The 18,975-nt window shown below is 43.4% G+C and overlaps 1 long non-coding RNA gene across 1 annotated transcript in view; it reads left to right on the forward strand.

The window, feature by feature from the left end:
• LOC147722558 (uncharacterized) overlaps positions 1–18,301 on the forward strand; it is a 31,272-nt gene extending 12,971 nt beyond the window's left edge. Inside the window, exons 2-3 of the long non-coding RNA XR_015310143.1 lie at positions 9,251–9,311; positions 18,239–18,301. This is a non-coding gene — a long non-coding RNA (uncharacterized LOC147722558). The remainder of the gene's footprint in view (positions 1–9,250; positions 9,312–18,238) is intronic.
• The last annotated feature ends 674 nt before the right edge of the window (positions 18,302–18,975 follow it).

The following is an 18,975-nucleotide window of genomic DNA, read 5'->3' on the forward strand; positions in this document are numbered from 1 at the left end:
TGTTAACAGTAAGGATGTTTGGACCGCCTCTGTTTCCAATTGGCTAGCTCCATAAATGGAGACTAGCCATTGGGAGACAGGGGCTGTCAATCACGCTTTCTGGTGAAAACGCGATTCGCGGGCGTTTCCGTGTCTTTTTTTAAGTCCTGCCCTCTCCTCTTCCCATTGGCTGGAATTTTACCTTCCAGCCAATGGGAAGGGGAGAGGGCAAAAACACGCCCCCGAATCTGCCGGCCGGAACACCCCCGTGACGTCATTCCCCGGGCCGCGCTGTGATTGGCTGCCGGCCCGGGACCTGACCTGTTTCTTCGGCAAGCCATCCACCAATTCAACATGTCCGACCTTTTCCGTTCACTTTCATTACCTCCTGTCCTCATAAGTACGACACACTACAAACTATTGGGATACGAGTTTGTAAAAATCGTAATCGTTACTTGGTCATACTTCTAAAAATGTGCCGCCCTCATAAAATAAAATAGCTTCCAGTATACCAAAGCAAATTTAATTGCTAATTAACTGAATAATGTCCCGTTGCAAGAAGGGCACAGCATTTGGGCTCAAAAAGCAGGCCACTCTTGTCGCCTATTCGCGGTCACTCGCGCGCTCTAACATTTGACGTGAATTCAGTTTTTAGCCTGCTATTGGGCACGCTCCCAGCCTCCTGCGTGCGTCTTATTTCCCTCCTAAGCACTCAGGATTGTTTTCTTAATCCTCCCCTCGCGTTGAATACGTCATACATTCCCGGCGTGCGTGGAGGAGAGGATGGTGAGTTCTGTCGGTTGGTGCCGCACCAGGGGTACTGCCGGGGAGGGTAGGGGGTTGCGATGGGCAGTTCAAGTCACTGGCTCGGGATACGTGGCATCACGTACATGGGCTGGGGCAGGTTTGAGGGCCACCGCACAACATCCTACTGTGTTACTTTGCCGGTTACGTTATGGATAACATGGGGCGAGATTCAGGGATGCAAAGGGCTGTCATGTTGGCTAGCACGCTGTGGATTTTGGACCGTTTAAGAGCCTCTTAGCAAGTTACAAAGGCCGTCATCGAAATACATTAGCTGTTGATTTTTTAAAAATAGGCTGAAGTAACCAATGGCATGTAGAGTATGGCATATTTGTTAGACTTTGCCACTTCAGAAACCAACCTGGGTGTCGTTGGTATTGTTTTGCTCTCTATTTACTACAGTGCTCTTTTGGACTTCCCGGAGTCTTTCATGTTTTTCAGAACTGGCAGGGAATATTAGGAATCAGAGATTTAGATTTAGTGGGCATGACGAGGTACCGGTGTGTTTCTATGCCATTAATATTTTTTTCCTTTCATTCATGGAGTAATTTCTTCTCCGACATTACTCCGCCGTGTCGCTATATGGGACAATACACAGAAGTGGCCTGTCCTTTGTAGAGCGATCAGACAACCATTTTCAGAAATAGAAAGGTGCAAAATATCTACGGAGACTTCTGGATGGCTACATATTGTGCTTAATGCAGTCGGATTGGCTGTCTCCAGTCCTGCCTGTCTCCTGCTCTCTCAGTGTTTGCAGATAAGGGGTTTGGGACCCTCGGGATAAAGTGATTTTGTCCAAGATCACACACTTTCTACAAGTGCGAAAGCTTGAATTAGAACCGGTTTAAACATTTGCTCCATAGCTGTGGTGAATCGAGCTCCTCTGGTTGAAAGAATCTTTGTGTGTGGTTTGAACAGGGAGTGCCATCTGTTTACCACGCGCACACATACATTTTTAATGCGACTTCGGATACGTCAACTTAACACGTGTCGTGGTTAACCGGCTGCTTCAGCCTCCAACCCCAGGCAAAGCCAGCTGGAGTAACTGTCACAGAGATGCTTTGCTTTCTCTTTCGGAAAACAGAGGGGCAACAGATGCAGAATCCTATAGTGCTTAGAGGTCGTCATAGAAGCACTTTCGGGCTTGGGCTAGCTGCACTAGAACACAACAGTTTTTCAGGACGGCACTCTTTCAGATGAGCGGATTGAAAAAGTGAGGTCAGATTTGGACACAGATCAATTTACAGAGACCACTTAGTGCCTCGCTGAACTTGCACGGCTGGCTTTAGCTCTACATAAAATATGCGCACATAGGCACCCCATTAAGCCCAGTTCACTTTCTTACATACAGGAAAGAGTGACCGAAAGGGAAGGGAAAGACTGGGCGACCTCCTCGCATTTACAGGGGACAGCTCCATAGATCTGCACAGGACACAATAAGCCCCCCTCTTTATCTCCACCCATGCCCAGTGGTGTCGTCCACGGACCATTCTGCTGGCATCTGCTTGATTTAATAAACGTAATATAATAATTAAAACTCTGGGGAGATGTTCCGTTTCACAATCCCAGACCATTCTGTAGAAATAGGAACATGTCAAGTCATAACATTTATATAGCGCACTACATACCCAGAGGGTTTCAAGGCGCTTAGGAAGGGGAGGAGGATTATTTGTCAAATATCCACGTTTTAAGCTGCTTTCTGAACGCTAGGTGATTCTGGGTGAGGCGAAGGTAAGCGGGGAGTGAGTTCCATGTTTTGGCAGCCAGGTATGAGAAGGATCTGCCTCCCATGGTGGTCTTGTTGATGCGAGGTACAGTGGCGTAGGCTTGGCTGGAAGAGCGAAGTTGGCGGGAGGGGGTGTAGAAGGACAGTCGAGAGTTGAGGCAATCTGGTCCGATGTCGTAGAGTGATTTGTGTGCGTGGGTAAGCAGTCGGAAAGTGATTCTTTTATTGACGGGTAGCCAGTGGAGGTCTTTAAGGTGACCAGAGATGTGTTCGTTGCGTGGGATGTCTAATATGAGCCTGGCTGAGGCGTTTTGGATTCGTTGTAGTTTCTTCTGGAGTTTAGCGGTGGTACCTGCGTAGAGGGTGTTTCCGTAGTCCAGTCGGCTCGTGACTAGAGCGTGGGTGACTGTTTTCCTTGTTTCGGAGGGGATCCAGCGAAATGTTTTTCTGAGCATGCGAAGAATGTTAAAGCAGGAGGAGGATACGGCGCTGACTTGTCTGTTCATTGAGAGTGAAGAATCCAGGATGACGCCAAGGTTCCGTGCGTGGTCTGTCGGGATGGGTGCATTTCCGAGGGCTTCCGGCCACCAGGAGTCGTCCCATGCAGAGGGGGATTTACCTAAGATGAGGACTTCTGTTTTGTCTGAGTTCAGTTTCAGACGGCTTTGTTTCATCCATTCGGCGACTTCTTTCATTCCTTCGTGTAGGTTAGTTTTGGCGGTGCTGGGGTCCTTGGTGAGAGATAGGATCAGTTGAGTGTCATCCGCGTAAGAGATGATGTTGAGGTTGTGTTGGCGGGCGATGGCCGCGAGGGGGCTCATGTATACGTTGAAGAGGGTGGGACTGAGTGAGGATCCTTGTGGTACGCCGCAGATGATTTCAGAGGCCTCGGACTTGAATGGTGGGAGGCGGACTCTCTGGGTTCTTCCGGTGAGGAACGAGGTGATCCATTCCAGTGCCTTTTCTTGGATTCCGATGTTTCTGAGGCGTTGTAAAAGGGTTTTGTGGCAGACTGTGTCGAAGGCTGCAGAGAGGTCGAGGAGGATGAGGGCGACTGTGTCTCCATTGTCCAGTAGAGTTCGAATGTCGTCTGTTGCTGCGATGAGGGCGGTCTCAGTGCTGTGTTTGGCTCGGAAGCCAGATTGTGAGGGGTCGAGTGATTTGTTGGCTTCGAGGAAGGCGGCGAGCTGGTTGTTGACAGCTTTCTCGATGACTTTGGCCGGGAATGGAAGAAGCGAGATGGGGCGGTAGTTTTTGAGTTCGGTGGGGTCTGCTGTTGGTTTTTTCAGAAGGGCGGTGAGTTCAGCGTGTTTCCAGTCTTCTGGGAAGGTAGCGGAGTTGAAGGAGCAGTTGATGACGTCTCGGAGGTGCGGAGCTATGACGGAGTCTGCTTTGTTGAAGATGTGGTGAGGGCATGGGTCTGTGGGGGATCCAGAGTGGATGGAATTCATCAGGCGGATGGTGTCCTCAGTGGAGATGAGGTTCCAGGCGTTAAGGGTGTTAACGGGGGGAAGATGGTCAGCTGATGGTAGGGTGGGTTGGCTTCCGGGTTGGTTGTCAAAGCTGTTGTGGATGTCTGCAATCTTGTTGTGGAAGAATGAGGCTAGGGAGTCGCAGAGGGCTTGAGAAGGGGTGATGTCGTTGGAGTTGGCCGAGACGTTGGAAAATTCCTTGACGATGTTGAAAAGTTCCTTGCTGTTGTGGGCGTTGTTGTCAAGTCGATCCTTGAATGCTGTTTTCTTGGCTTTTCGGATCAGTTGGTGGTGAGTGCGGGTGGCGTTTTTGAAGGCGTCCTTGTTGCTGGTGGATGGGTCTTTTTTCCAGGCCTTTTCAAGGGAGCGGCACAGTTTCTTGGATTTCTTGAGGTCGTCGTTGAACCATGAGGCCTTCTTGTTGCCAGGTTTGTTTTGACGTTTTTTCAGTGGTGCTAAGGTGTCGGCGGTTTTGGATAACCAAAGGGTGAGGTTGGAGGCGGCTTCGTTGGCGTTAGAAGAGAGGGCTGGGGAGGTTTGAAGGAGCGATGTGGAGATCTGCTCCGTGGTGATTTTTATATACGCAGATTTGAATTTAAAAATGTAAACACAAGATTTGATGGGGGAGATGTGAGAAATTTAAAATAGGAAAACGTTTGTTACGTAATCAAGTCCCGCAAATTTGGCGTGTGGAGATTGTGTCCAGTGACACTAAATTGTTCCACGTTTGTGGATACATTTGTTTCCAACCAAAGGGAAACAGATAGCTGTATTAAAATCCACTTTGTTTAATAAATAAAATGTAAAAGTTGAATCCAAATAGTCTGGTCCAATAACGTAGCGAGGCAGGGTTTGGTGATGTCAATACACCACTCGACCTGGGGGTTATAGTGCTGCTTGGCTGATCATTAGCTAGGATGCTACACGTGTAAACCTCTCCCCTGCCAGTGAAACCTGCCCGCGGCACACTGACCACACCAAAGCAAACTCAGCCTTTGATCTTTCAGAGACTCGGAACAAGGAGACATTTTGATGAAACAAGGCTTCTTCTTTGCTGAGCAGTCAGAGCACTAACCTCTTTTAGCAGGCGCTATATGAAAGCGTTGGTGTTATTACATGGCTAAGAAAATAAACACTCCTATAGTTTCATTGAGCTGTTCGGGTAATTAAACATTTATATAATTGCCCGAGTCACATCAATGAACGTGGGGCGCACACTCCCTCTCGGCATATCTGTGTATGCACTGCTTATATCTAATAATGTCTCAATGTTGTGAAACGGTAGATATCACGTTTATCACACTTGCAACCTTCTTTGTGCCTCAGTGGTGTGTCCTCATCATTATGGAAGCGGAGAGCCCGTGCGTTTGAGTCGATAGTCCAGAGTTTAATGGGCACACGCTGTTCATCCAATGTGTTTAGCGCCAAGAATATATCAGCTTGCACCGCCAGGGCGCTTCTTGACATACAGAATTGTTTGCGCTGACGCAACGATTCAGGGAGGGAACCACAGATGCGCGGAACACGGCCTGAAGGGGTTAAAGGGAAAGGAGTCCGGAACAGGGACCGGCAGCCTGTGGATGACAGGTTCTGTCTGCAGCTCCCGCCTCCGGCCCCAGCAACGCTCAGCAGCCTCCCCAGAGGCCCGGCCTCTGCTCGCGCCTGTCAGCAGGCCTCGGGCAAAGGTGGAGAGAACAGAGGGTCAGGGGGTGCCCCCCCAGCAAACACACATGCACGTTCGCGTGCTGTCTATTCCCAATGCACCCCTGATGCAAGATTTAGTGGGCTGGGACTCTGGAGTCCGGGATGCGTGGATTTAAAATTGAAATGCAAATGATTAGTTTGAAAAAGCAGGCCACGTCCTTTGATTTTCCCAATGAAAATGTTTGCATTTCAAAATGTACATGTATTGCAATTAATACCGTTCAGCTGAACACGTGTGCGTTCTGGGTCCAGGAAAGGTCAAGACAGGGGAGGGCCCCAAGGCCATGTAGAAGAGTGCTGCAGGTGCACGGTCTCTGCCAGGAGAGTTACTGCCTCTCTCTCTCTTTCTCAAAATCTCTCTCTCTCTCTCTCTCGCTATCTCTCTGAGACAATGTTGAAATGGCTAACCCTTGTGTTGAGTTTTACACAGACCGCACCACTACCGCCCCCCACCATGGCACCAAAACCAGGCTTTACCACTGGACCCAATCATAGGGGGTCCCAAACTGCGACCTGTTTAGCTGATATTTATTAGAACGGTCGTTTTGCACCCCCTGTAAATGGACATTTGACGATGCAACCTCCTGCTGCATAGGCACTCATTCTGCTGGCACGATGCTCAGTCCATTCAGTGCACTGGATGGAGCCTTCCTAGTTAAGTTTCATGTAGGTTACACAAACCCACAGAATACTCTCGATTTAAAGGATGTTTGTTTCTTAAACTGTTCATTCCCGTTGGGAATGTGAATATCTCCTTCAAATTCTGCGCCTTGACCCTTCAGTCTGCACATATTTACATGTTCAGCCGCCTCTTCCTCTAAAGCAGGCATCATCATGCCACGCCTTGTATGGGCCATTTCCAATCTGTCTTTATTTGTCTGGAGATGAGGCGTCCAAAACCAGCTATATACATAATAAGGCCTCACTAGGGTTTTCTTTAGTTTCTCAGCCCTTATCGGGTTAGACGTTCTAAAATCACCATTAATTAAAAAAGATAAATGAAAGAACACACTTGAAAAAATGTGCAGGTACCAAGTGAATGTATGCATGAATGACATGGTAAAGAATCACATTTGCGAGAGATTAACCTAATGGCAATGTAAATGACAATGCCATTTATTTATCTGTTTTCAAAACCAACACATAAATAAAAATGTTGTCATTTACAATGCCAATGGCTCTAACTTTTCCAAAGGGGAAACCATTGCATTGTAAATGCTTGTTTTTTTTTGCACAGATCCCTTGACACCAATGTCATACGACCTCTCCCACCATCATTAGGGCACTCTATCAATTGTGTGTTCTGCCCCCTCCAAGCAGAGTTTAACAGCTGCTCATAGCCTCTGAGAGGAGTGCGCACACAATGCATCCTCCAAAAGCTATTGAAAGCTATCATTGTCAGTCTAATTAGGCTAAGCACAGAGCTAGTTGGTAGTTTACAGTGCCCAGAAACGGTTCAATAAACCTTTTGTGGTTATCTAGGGCTAGTCACACCCAGGCATATATCATGGTCCTACATATATATTAACGTTTCCATATTGGGATAGAGGCACAAACCAATAATGTGCACATCTGGCTATTATGAGTTCTAGGCGTGAGATGTGTAAGTATATTATCCAATTGTGTATGGGTTGAGGTTAATAATTTGGGTCTTGTAATTTGATTCCTTTGCACTGTTAATGTAATTCTTTGGTACTGCAGCTTGCTATAACCCTGCTCTGCATGCAGAGTTTTTAGGCCATATTATGAGATGTGTCTGCTTATTTTATTGAAAGCTCCAGCACCGGCTGGTAAGATCAAAGAAGAAAGTTAATGTTGGCCCCAAATGCTAGTCTGTGTTTCCATATGTTTTTCTTTTCTGGGTTTCCTAAATTGAACTATACAAGGTCTGTGCCTTTTTATCCTTCACTGAGTGAGCAACCGTAGTCAGAAACGTCTTCCTCTGAACTTATTCTCCAGGTGTTTATACTAAGTTATGCTGTTGATGAAACCAGCATGTAAGTTAAGATAGGTGGGTTAATAAAGCTGTTAACAAAGAGCTTAGTTGAAACTGTACATTAAATATTCAAATTCTGGCAAAGCTGACTCCGCTTATCACCCCACTTAGGTTGATAAAATGTTATATAATGTCAAGTATCACACTCTTGAGATTTTAAGGTGTTTCTGATCAATTAAATCATTGCAACTTAAATAAGATAGTTGTCTAAGGACAATATGTCCTAAGCAGACATTCACACAGCACTAGATTCATCTTACTTTGAGAAGCCTAAATGACTTGTAGAAGCATCAATGCCAAACATTGGTTTAACTACATTGATAGTGCTAAGACTTGGCCAAACTCTCTCTAGGGTTTTTGTCAATCTGAACATTTTCTGTTCTTTAAAAATGGTATCTCACAGTTTATACATTCCTATATCACTGCTAACACCTTCCTACAGAATTAAAATACATTCTTTCTCTCCTATTGTTTATCTTCATGCCTGCGTACTAATAACAAATTGAATAACACCTCCCTGTGGAACTGCTCCAGGTTGCCCACGGAACTGGGACTCTCACCCACTCCCACAGACCACACCCGGAGCCTCGTCATCATCCTGGACAACAAATATTTACAATGAAAAACCAGATCAGCACTGTGTCCTCCGCCTGCGTCCTCACTCTTTGCATGCTCCGGAAGAACTTCAAAGGGTACCCAGTCACCACCAGACGCACCGCCCATTCAAGCCTTCGCCACCAGCCGCTTGGACTACGGCAACACACTCTACGTAGGAATCAACACACACCTCCTGAAGAGATTGCAGACCATACAGAACTCAGCAGCCAGACTCAACATTGACCTCCCCAAAAGGACCCACATCACCCCTCGCCTAAAGAAACTCAACTGTCTCCCCGTCCTCAAGAGATACCAATTCAAGATGCTAACCCACGCCTACAAAGCCCTGCACAATCAAGCCCCAGAATACATCAAGCACCACCTGAGCTTCCACCAACCCACCAGACACATGCACTCCGCCTTCCTCTCTCTTATTCACACCCCCACCATCCGCCGAAACTACAGTGGAGGACAATCCTTCTCCTACCTTGCCACAAAGCCCTGGAACAGACTCCCTATCCCTTCTTACCTCATCTTCTCTTCAGGAATTCAGAGGGATACTCAAGACTTGGTTGTTCAACTGCTTACACCCAAGCAGCTTGACTCTCAGCACCTGGATACCCTTGTGGGTGTTTAGCAGCGCTTTATAAATCCTGTTTGATTGATTAAGGAACCTTTTATAGAAGCAGTAGGTTCTCGTCGCAGAAGATGTACTAAGAACAGTCAATACTTTCTTTTGTCATAGAGAGGATATTTATTTATTTTACTGTATTGTGTCTTCTTACTTAGGCATATTTCTCTAATCTTCTCCTCACCCCCACTACGCACACTCAAGAACCTAATAAAACCCATGGTAAATGGCACATTTATTGTGACCGTTCTGAAAATGAGGTGGTCCTAGTTTACTTGTATATTCAATTGATGCTTTTTTTAAAAATTAATCAATTGTATTTTGTTTTTCTTTTCTTACAGGGAGAAGGCACTGTTAAAAGAAAAAAGAAGACGGAGAGAAGAGCTATTTAGAGAACAAAAGGTATTGGCTGGCAAACGAACTGTGTGCATTGTGCTCTCTGTATAGCACCCTTTTCTGGACTGGTGGTACTTACTAAAAACATTCACCATTAAATCTGTGTAGAAAAGAAAGCACTGCAAAATGTAATGGTCACTTGAGAATTCCCTTACAAATTCCCCGAGCTTAGCCAAAGATGTGAAATGTAAGCATTTGTGAGGAACAGGGTGCTACCCAGAAAAGTACGTGGTATCAGTACAATATTTGTATTTAAACAGTTCTTCTGCACACATTGGTGGAATAAGAGCCCTGTTCACACCTAGGTTCTTAAATCCTTCTCACACAGCCCAAATTCCTCCCCGCCCACTAACCTTTTGACCTGCCAACTGACAGGCACCTTTACAACGGGAGTTTGCATGTATTCACACATTAAGATTGTGCAGTATACTTAAAACGCTGCTAAAAATATTGAGTTGTTCTGCTTCCTGTCTTGAGTGGAATTTAGAGTTTCTTTATTTTGAGATAAGTAATTTAGAAGATCTCTCTCTCTCTCCATCATAAGGAATTCATATTTATCTTTCTCACTGTAATAGGAAGAGAAGGATCAAAAGTATAGATTTTCGTGAGAGAAGGGAAGAATTTCAACAGACATTCTAGTTCTACCTTGACACGAACGAACAACAAAAATACTCACATCTATGATTGTATTTTTTCATGGTTTTGCCAGCGCCTGGTGCAGATGGAGGTATTGAGCAGGGGAAAATCATGAACTGGAAACACCCCATAGCCATGTTTGTGATTCTCATGTGAAGTGGTGAGGTCTGGAAATTAGGAGAAATACTTGAAGCATCTGATTTATTCTTTCTTGCTGTCCCGGTATTTTTTTTTTCTTTCATATGGGAGCCTTTTTAGATTTTGAGGCTTTTAATGAGCAAATGTGTATCTGCTACCATTATTAAAAACACATAGGTACTGATTTAGTGTTGGAGGGCGGTGGGAAGTCCATCGGTAAGGCGTTGTAGTTAACTCCCACCACCATATATAGATAATGTTTCACAAGCATTCTAAAAATATGCATATCAACATTTCAATTAAGGAAAAATGAGAGAACACAAGGAAACCATTGGTGTCAAATGCATGGGAATTGTCCTCTGTCTATAGTCAAAAATTTAATTTATAATTCCTCCATGTTCATATCCTATAGTTTGATAAAGCCTTTATCAAACTATATGAAATGAGATTTTGACTTAGAAGCTAAAAGGTAACCCAAAACTTCTAAGATAATAGGATGTTTCTGTTTATGATTTTTGTCACTAAATGTTTGTTTATATTGTGTATTCAAAGCACAATGTTGTTGTTTAATGTTCTGTTAACCACATGTACATAAGCTTTGTCTGTATATAGACTTTATTGTCTCATTTTGACTTTCTCATTTTGTCTTGAGTATATAACAAAGATCAAAAAAAGTTGAAGAAAAGGTATAAAGTACCAGATCAAATGGAAGTAATATAATTTGGTCTGGTGTTAATTTAAAGATGCCAAAACAATACAGGTCCTGACCTTCCCCCCTGTAATAGATTTATATATGCCCAGTCAGAACCTGGCCCATTGGGTCTAACTCCTACCTAATTATGAGTTTCACAGCACCATAATGGCTTTACTGAATCCTATGATGTTTAGTATCAAACATCTCAGAATAATAAACCAGTGCTTATTCCAGTGTCAGATTTATTAACCACTGCACCCAGGGGTCCCTTCTAGAGGAGACCCCTAAACCTCTGACTGCTAAACAGCTGCTTACCACAATGATACAGGTTTCTGGACATTGAGGTGAGAGCTCTAGCTCTCTGGATCCAGAAACTGTGCCTTTCCCGAGCGAAGGTTCTAGCACCTCCCCAAGGTCAGGAAGGGCTGAGCAGCTTCAAAGGCCCTGCTGCCTTTGCACTGCGACCCCCTGCCCCTCCTGCTAGCAGGAGGCCCCCTTCCTGTCTTCTCCCCCAGTTTGAGTGGGAAGACAGGTGAGAAAAGTTAGCACGTGCGGGCGATGTACTCTCCTCTGCCAACCCCACTGCTCAGGTTGGAGAGACTAGGTGAAGCCCACTCCTCAGTGCCTGCCACCTTGCTGATGGAGAGCATCCCCAATCAGGGTCAGGGAATGTGCTCACTCCACATGTGGGGTGAGCACATCAAGGATCTAGTCACCCTAAGGTAAGTAGCCCATTGCCTACTACCTCAAGACCCCTAAAATGTCCCCAGAATTCAGTATTCAGGAAGCATCCCTGAATCCAGGATGCTAGATTCCTGCAACCTACGAAGAAGTTGCATAGTGGAGGAGACTGTGGAGAAGAACTTACTTTGCCCCAGCCCTACCGGCCGTCTGCAGTTTCCAGAGATCCTGTGTCAGAAGTCGACTTGTCCTGCAGCCAGCAAGCTCCAGAACCCCTGGGAGGACCGACTACCTTCAGCAACGATTGGATCTCCTGCGAAAAGCAGCTCTATTAAAAAATAAACTCCAAAGAAAGATTCTGAGCCTGTTGAGGACGAAGAAACTCGATTTCTGGAACCACCACTGCACCTCTCACCTACTGCCAGAGTTCAAGTGGCCTGCTGGTCCTAGCAAGGTCCCCCCAGCTCTCCAGAGCCCGAGTCTACTGTGGGTTGAGCCCTCCAGGACTCCCCGATGTCGCCTGCAGCCTCTGCACGGAGACCCCCCCCACCCCCAACCGCGGTTGACCCTGTAAGGTGAAACCCAACCTCAAATAGCACCCCTTCATCCGGGCCCCCTGAAGAAGATGACCTGAGGTGCACCTACGCCCTAGAGCCTTCTAACTTAACTGTCCAGCTGCTGCTTCCTCCAGGAAGACTTCTTGGACCGAGCCTGCAGCCAAAAATCAAAAACTGGCAACCTCGATAGGATTGCATTGGGTTCCCGACACCTCATAAGCACCCTGCACCCGGCCGCCCCTGCGCCGCTGGTGGTGTGGATTTAGTGCTGACCTGGGCCCCCTTTTACCCTGACCTTAGCCCCTGGAAGTTGCCTCAGAAGACCAAGTGGCCTGCCAGTGAGCAGCCCCCAACCAAGGTGCCCGCTAACCCTATTGGCTAACATTGGCAGTCTGCACCCAGCTGCCCTAGTGCCGCTGGTGTTGCCCCTTGAGTGCCAACCTGAACCATGGTTCTACCCCCCAAAACTCCATTCCTAAAACCGTTTACTTGCCTGTGAACTGGACACCTTGTTTTTCTTCATAGGACTGTATAATGGGTTTTCTCTGAAAAATCTTCTGTGTTGAACTGTCTTGTACTACAACAAAAGTAGCTTTGTGCTGGTAAACAAGGTACCCAGCATGCTAATGTCCTGTGTTGCTAGACTTGGTCAGGAGTATGTATCAAGCTAAACTAGAGAAGTAATCTCAAAGTAATCCAAAAATATTGTACTTTTAAGTGCTTTTGAACAGTTTATCAATGGTTTTCTCAACTTCAAAAGTAATATAAATGTTCCTACCATACCAGAGTACACTGCATTTTAAACAGTAACATTGTATGAGAAGTATCACTTATCTACTACTAGGTATACCTTGGTTCTAGAAATAAAATAGCAATAGAACAACTTTTTATACAATCAATTGGCCTGGATTCAGTCTGAGTATGTGACATAATTTCATGCGTACAACAAATCTTAACACTACCCTCCTGATAAGCCTGACTGCTCAACCACACTGCCACAAATGAGAGTACATTATTATCTACTTTAATGTCTGTTATACCTCTCGGGATTCACTGTACTCTGTGCACATTACACCTCACTTTGGTATAGTATATACAGAGCCTCCTTCCTATAGTGCTTTTTCAAGATTTTGTTTCAAGATTTCGCTTAGGTAAAATCTCCTGGCCTTATTAACATCCACACCCTAACTCTGAAACCTGTGCTAAAATGCACTATATGCATAAATTACATTCTGCAACTTGGAGATTGGTACCCTGGGTCTGTTGCATACAAACTTAAGCCATGTGCATATAGAAAGGTATGTTTTTTTTAAAATATTTAGTATTGAACTTAAAAAAAAAAAAGGGAAACCCTAATAATGTTGTTTACTAAACAGTCTTATCCTAATACATTACATTGCTGATGCTATTGTGAAAGAAGTTTTGAGAGGGTAAAACTGCAGAGACAATTTCTTCTTACCAGGAAAGTGGAATAAGAAACTTTCAATCACTTTAAAACAAAAAGAGCTACAAATGGCTTAGCAGAATAAAAAATGAGCAAAGTATAAAAATGGGAAGATTTTTTCCAAAAATGATCAGAAAAACCTTATTGGTCAAATAGTAGTTGTGCTCACATATAATCCTACAGACAAAGAAGTTAAGAATTTGATCAGTATAAATATGATACATTAAATTCTGGATTCATCTCAAAATGAAACAAGCATTTGCAATGCAATAGGTCTCGCATTTATGCAAGTTTGAGCTATTGACATTGCAAATAACAATGCATTTTTTTCATTATTAAAACATAAATAAAAGGCATTGTTATTTATAATGCCAATAGCTTAAACTTGCTTAATGTAAGACCTATTGCTTTGCAATGGGTCTCACATTCACGAGAGTTTAAGCTATTGGCATTGTAAAAGTCAATGTCATTTATTTATATTTTAAAAACAAAAGGCATCTGAGAAATCTCAGTTAACTTAAGAACTAGTCGTGACACACATCACTTATATGCCCAAAATCATCTCTTCACATAACAATATTGTGCTTCCTTCACGGTGCCTTACAAATAGGAAGGCATTTTCCATGTTGAATTTCTATATGCAGAACAGCTTTTTTGCGGTTTCACTCCAAACATATAAGTAGTTCATGTGTTGTGCTATAAACTATTCTATGTCTACAAAACACATATGTTTATATGCCCACTGTTTTTTTACAAAAACATGTTTATATGCCCATTCAAGATGCGTATTTGCTCCATGATCTGTTGTATTGAAAATCTTGGACAGAAAGGTCTGACGAGGCCTCATGGTGATAAATACAACGGAAAAGGTAGATGTCAGTGCGTGCTAAAGGTGGGGTGGGGGAGGGGGGTTGGGGGTGGTGACAGACTGAAAGATGGAGCTATGGAAAGGGTAGAGAGATGCAAAGATTGAGTAGAGAATGAGGCAGGTATGAGAGGGGAACACAAGTGATAGAGAATAGTGATTGACCTAGATAGAAAGGGAGACTGTGAAAATTGAGTTTACAGGTGGCCAGAGCGACTGTGAGATGGAACTATGAAAGATATAAAGAGTATCAGTCAAATATATTGTTAAATAGTCCAAAGGCAGCACTGTTTCAATGACACTACATGGCTTTGTGCGAATACTGAGCCTAGGTTCTGCAACACAAGGCTAGATATCCAGCAAAGCACTATATTTTTTCAAAATGTGCACACATATTCAGTAAGCAAAAATGGATCAGTCATAACACAACCGTAATTTAATAAATATTTAGATAGACAAATCCTGGTTAGGCATTATAATAGTTTCCAAAGAGAAATAACAGTTATTAAGCATTATAGCTTGCTGCTGAGGGCAATAATGAATGATGGGCCCGAGCTAGAGTTACAGGCCTGAACCACAGATAAGGGAGTGTAACAAAGATAACTGGCTTTCACAACTGTTCTAGCCAGAGGGCTCTAAGCATATCACAACATTCCACCAGTGTGGGCAAAAATGGGCAAAAATACATTTTGTATTTCAAATCATTTTTATTGAAAATGTTGAAAAGTAAAACGGAGAGCGCAACCAATGCACCCAAGTAATACATTTTAAAGGAGAAGAAGAAATACGAACACTGGAACTTTAGAGCAGAAGGTATTACTAGCTCTGAGCCACTTCAATGTTTTTAATGGAGAGCTCAACATTCCAATGTATTAAAAGATATTATGCATCTCTGTTCTGGCAGAGAGAGAATAGCTACTTCACTTCTCGCATTCTGTGCATAAACATCAGGGGATCAGTTCTCAATTAGCTCAGGTTGAGGTGAAAAACCAACTCCAGGCTTTTCTCATGGCTACTCAACAGTATAAAAATTCCAAAACAGAGACTATCATTCCGGTTAGGATCTATAACTACTTTTAATAATCTATTCCTTTAATAATAATACGTAGTTTAACGCCCAAAACCTCAACATGATTCATAGAATACACAAAGGATCGATCCATTTTCATTAAAATGAGCAACAAGCAAGGCTGCTTGAATATTGGTAATAATTTACCAAAACTCTGCAGTTCTAATAGTTTACAAATGGATTAAATACTTTCCAACAAGCATAAAAGGGAATGAAGACCGCACACGTAGTTCCACAGATGAAAGCACATACATGGACTCACAGCGCATTCCTAATAAAGTCTAATGACATTTAAAGACCAGTTACTCTCATCTGATCAAAGCAAAATGCAGCCATTAGAAAGTACTACTAGGGCGCACCTAATGAGACAAGTGCGCCTGCATTCACAACTCCGTCAGTCTAGGCTGCGGATAAGACTAGTAACAATGACATTGCATTTATGACAGGACGGCAGCAATCCAGCTAAAATTAAGTTTGTGAGAGGGTCATTGGGGGTCAAGATGATAGTATAACTTCCATCTGCATGCATAACGTCCAATTGTAATTAAAAGCCTGAGTTTACATGTGGCTGTTCAAAAAGAAATGGAAGTATTTCAACGCAAGAGAATGGTGGGATCAGAAGTCAACATGCACTCTCCCATGTGGGAAATAGAGAGCTGGGAAGCGGACATGGAAACCCTGTTTTAGCAGCTGCCCCTGCGGGAAAAGACAGAAAGACAACTGTAAAACTAAGGGATGACCGAGATTGGCCTCACAACCGTGCTACAAGGTGTACAGCACAACCACAGGTAAAGATGTCCTGCAACTGTAGGTACCAGGAAGTGATAAGGCGTGCGACTCACTGTACAACAAATGAAGTCTGTTTTGTCTCTTACCAGCGTTCAAAAGACTGTTTCTTAGACACTCTAAATTGTGCTGCTCTCCCGACCTCCGATGAATCAGCCAGAATTAATTCAAAGGATTAAAGGAACCGGCAGTATCACGTCCGGGTGCAAACCAGCTCTTCCGTTCACAGGACAGCAAGAGCGAGTACACAAATTCAGTGGTGGCCGGGCGCATGCCTGGTAGCTGGACCATGTGCTTCGGGAATCACAATTGTGCAATGTGCAGCTTCATCAGGCTCACTTCGGGTTTCTGCGTGGCTTTAGCACACATTTTGGAAATTGGAGTTTCTCCTTAATAGCAGTGAAATAATTTAATGAAATGGGACGGTTATCCTTGCGAAAATCACAGTACAAATCAGATGCAGCCGGCAACATTTTCTCATCCAATAATAACAAGCGGCAGTTAAAATGATCGGGAAAATGAAAGCGATCGCTATTGAAAAACAAACAAGCCTGTGAGTGGTGTGCGCGAGCGATCCACAGCGAGACTTGGGGTTTCAATTATCGCGCCCGTGTCTGGGCACGATAATTGAAACCACATGGCAGCGGTGCGCGTAACAGACACCAATAGGCCATGGGCGGAGCAATGCGCCCGCTTTTGGCCAATTGCGTGCTGTCTTTGATAAAAAAAAAGACACACGCAAAGGCCAATAGCGTGGACCAAAAGGAAAAGCACACGCACAAGCGTGTGCGATTCCTAGGTCTGTTTTCAAACCCCCTTCATAAGGTCTCTCGCCGCGCAATGCAACGCTAGGCGCGAGACCTAAAAAGCAATTTGTGTACTTTTTTTAGAAGAGGAGCACCAGATACATCTATTCAATACTGGAAAATATACTACCAACCATATGGTAATTACCAGGTCAAATTAAAAGTTAAGGCTGTCCTTTGGTACAATCACTTATGTATACAAAAAAGAGACATATTCAAAGATGTAAAGTAGGAAGTATTCTGATTGATTCATAACCAAGATATTGACTAAGCGATACCTGGAGATAATAATTAAATGGATTTTTTTCAAAGTTTTCTGTCCCTGCTTAAAAACTGTAGTATTTTAAATTTTACAAAAAAAAAACTGTAGTATTTACAAAACCTGTTCATCTTTTTTTTAATTGCACAGTAATTGATATTGTATCTTCAAGTTGAATATTAGCAGAAATATTGGGATCAAAGTCAGTATTATGAACATGGATGGCAAATTCAATGTATAAAGTACTGACAACTCTTTATTATGCCCCCATAAAAGAAATGTTATCAATATAAAGTACGTCAGTGCTTCTTAAAGGACCGTAATATACATTCTCTACTTGCCAAGTACCAGTTACAAGATACGAAAAAACTATATCCATCAAACTCCCCTATTTTCATAGCTCCAGTAGACACAGCTTTATTGCTTCTGAAAACAGCATAAAAAAGTCAAGTCTAACATGGAGTGTAAAACTGGGTTTTGCGGTTTTTCACCACCTAGCATTGCTCTTCAACCAGTCTCCTACATCTGAAGTTTGTCACTGTATCAATTGTTCTTTAGCTCTCACTTGTCTTCCCTTTCCTTTCTTTAGGTGGTATTCTTGTAGGCCTTGTTATTGCTCATTTACAGAAGGCAAAGTCTCTTGCCCATTGCGTTTTTCGTTGGTCTCTTTTATTCCACGCCACTGTAGTTTGTCACTGATCTCTTGTTTTCCAAACCCATCCTAGGCAAGTACCTCTCGATCTGTCCTAAATTCTCTTGAGCTGTAGCATTTTTATTACATGCAATTTTGTAAAAAATGTTTTATACTCTCCATTCTGTATTCCAACTTTTACTAACTCGTCTCATGTTTGAAAAATGGTGAATGAAAACCAATGAGGAGGTAAGATATAGAATCTCACTGGTGTCAATGCACAACTTTAAATTGTACTGCTGTGTAGTAAATAAAATTTGATATTTTGAAATTAATGTGACCTGTTAAAAATGTTTCCTTGTCATAGAAAAGAAAGTTGCTTCCTGCTGCTGTTCTAGAGGAAGTTGCATCGCTGCCACAAAAGAGGTAACTAAACTCCCTTTTTGGCCCTTGGATTAAGAAATAATTTCTTTGCTCCTTCACGTATTCTTTATATTTGTAACAGTCCTGCATTTTAAGCTATTGTGTTGTGGTTTTATTTTGACCCATTTCAAAGAGTAAAATGTTATTTTCTTGTTGTGTCCTTGGTGTGTGGAAGCGATTTAATGGCAAAAACACGGGCCCATGAGATGCTTCAGTGTAGATGGTCCACCAGCTGTATGAGACAGTGGAGTTCTTGTGTATTACTCTAAAGTTATTAAACACTCTACCTAAATTCTGCACAAAAAATTCCAAATAAGAGTAAGCGTAGCTTGTTATCTCACAAAAATCCTTCTGGTTATCCCCTTAAAGAGTCATAGATATCCAGCTTAAAGCTTAGTAGTTACTTGTCGAGTTGTGAGTCGTCGGAACCCCTTTCAGAGGGCTAAGGTGCAAGCAGGACCTACTGAGCCCAACCCTTGTGTTTGAGGCCTTCAAAGGGCCCAGTTTAATATGGTCTCTGAGCAACTGGGAGTTGAGCAATCCAAGGCTTCTTGGAGAGGAAGTAGCTGTACAGCAAAACACAGGCTCACAACTCAATTAACGTTTCATCAAGCTCAATAATTCCATGTCCAGCCAAATACTTACTTTTATAAAAAATAGTATTTATACACACACATAGTG

This window comes from Lissotriton vulgaris, chromosome 4_1 (assembly GCF_964263255.1).
Source record: "Lissotriton vulgaris chromosome 4_1, aLisVul1.2, whole genome shotgun sequence".
Lineage (NCBI taxonomy): Eukaryota > Metazoa > Chordata > Amphibia > Caudata > Salamandridae > Lissotriton > Lissotriton vulgaris.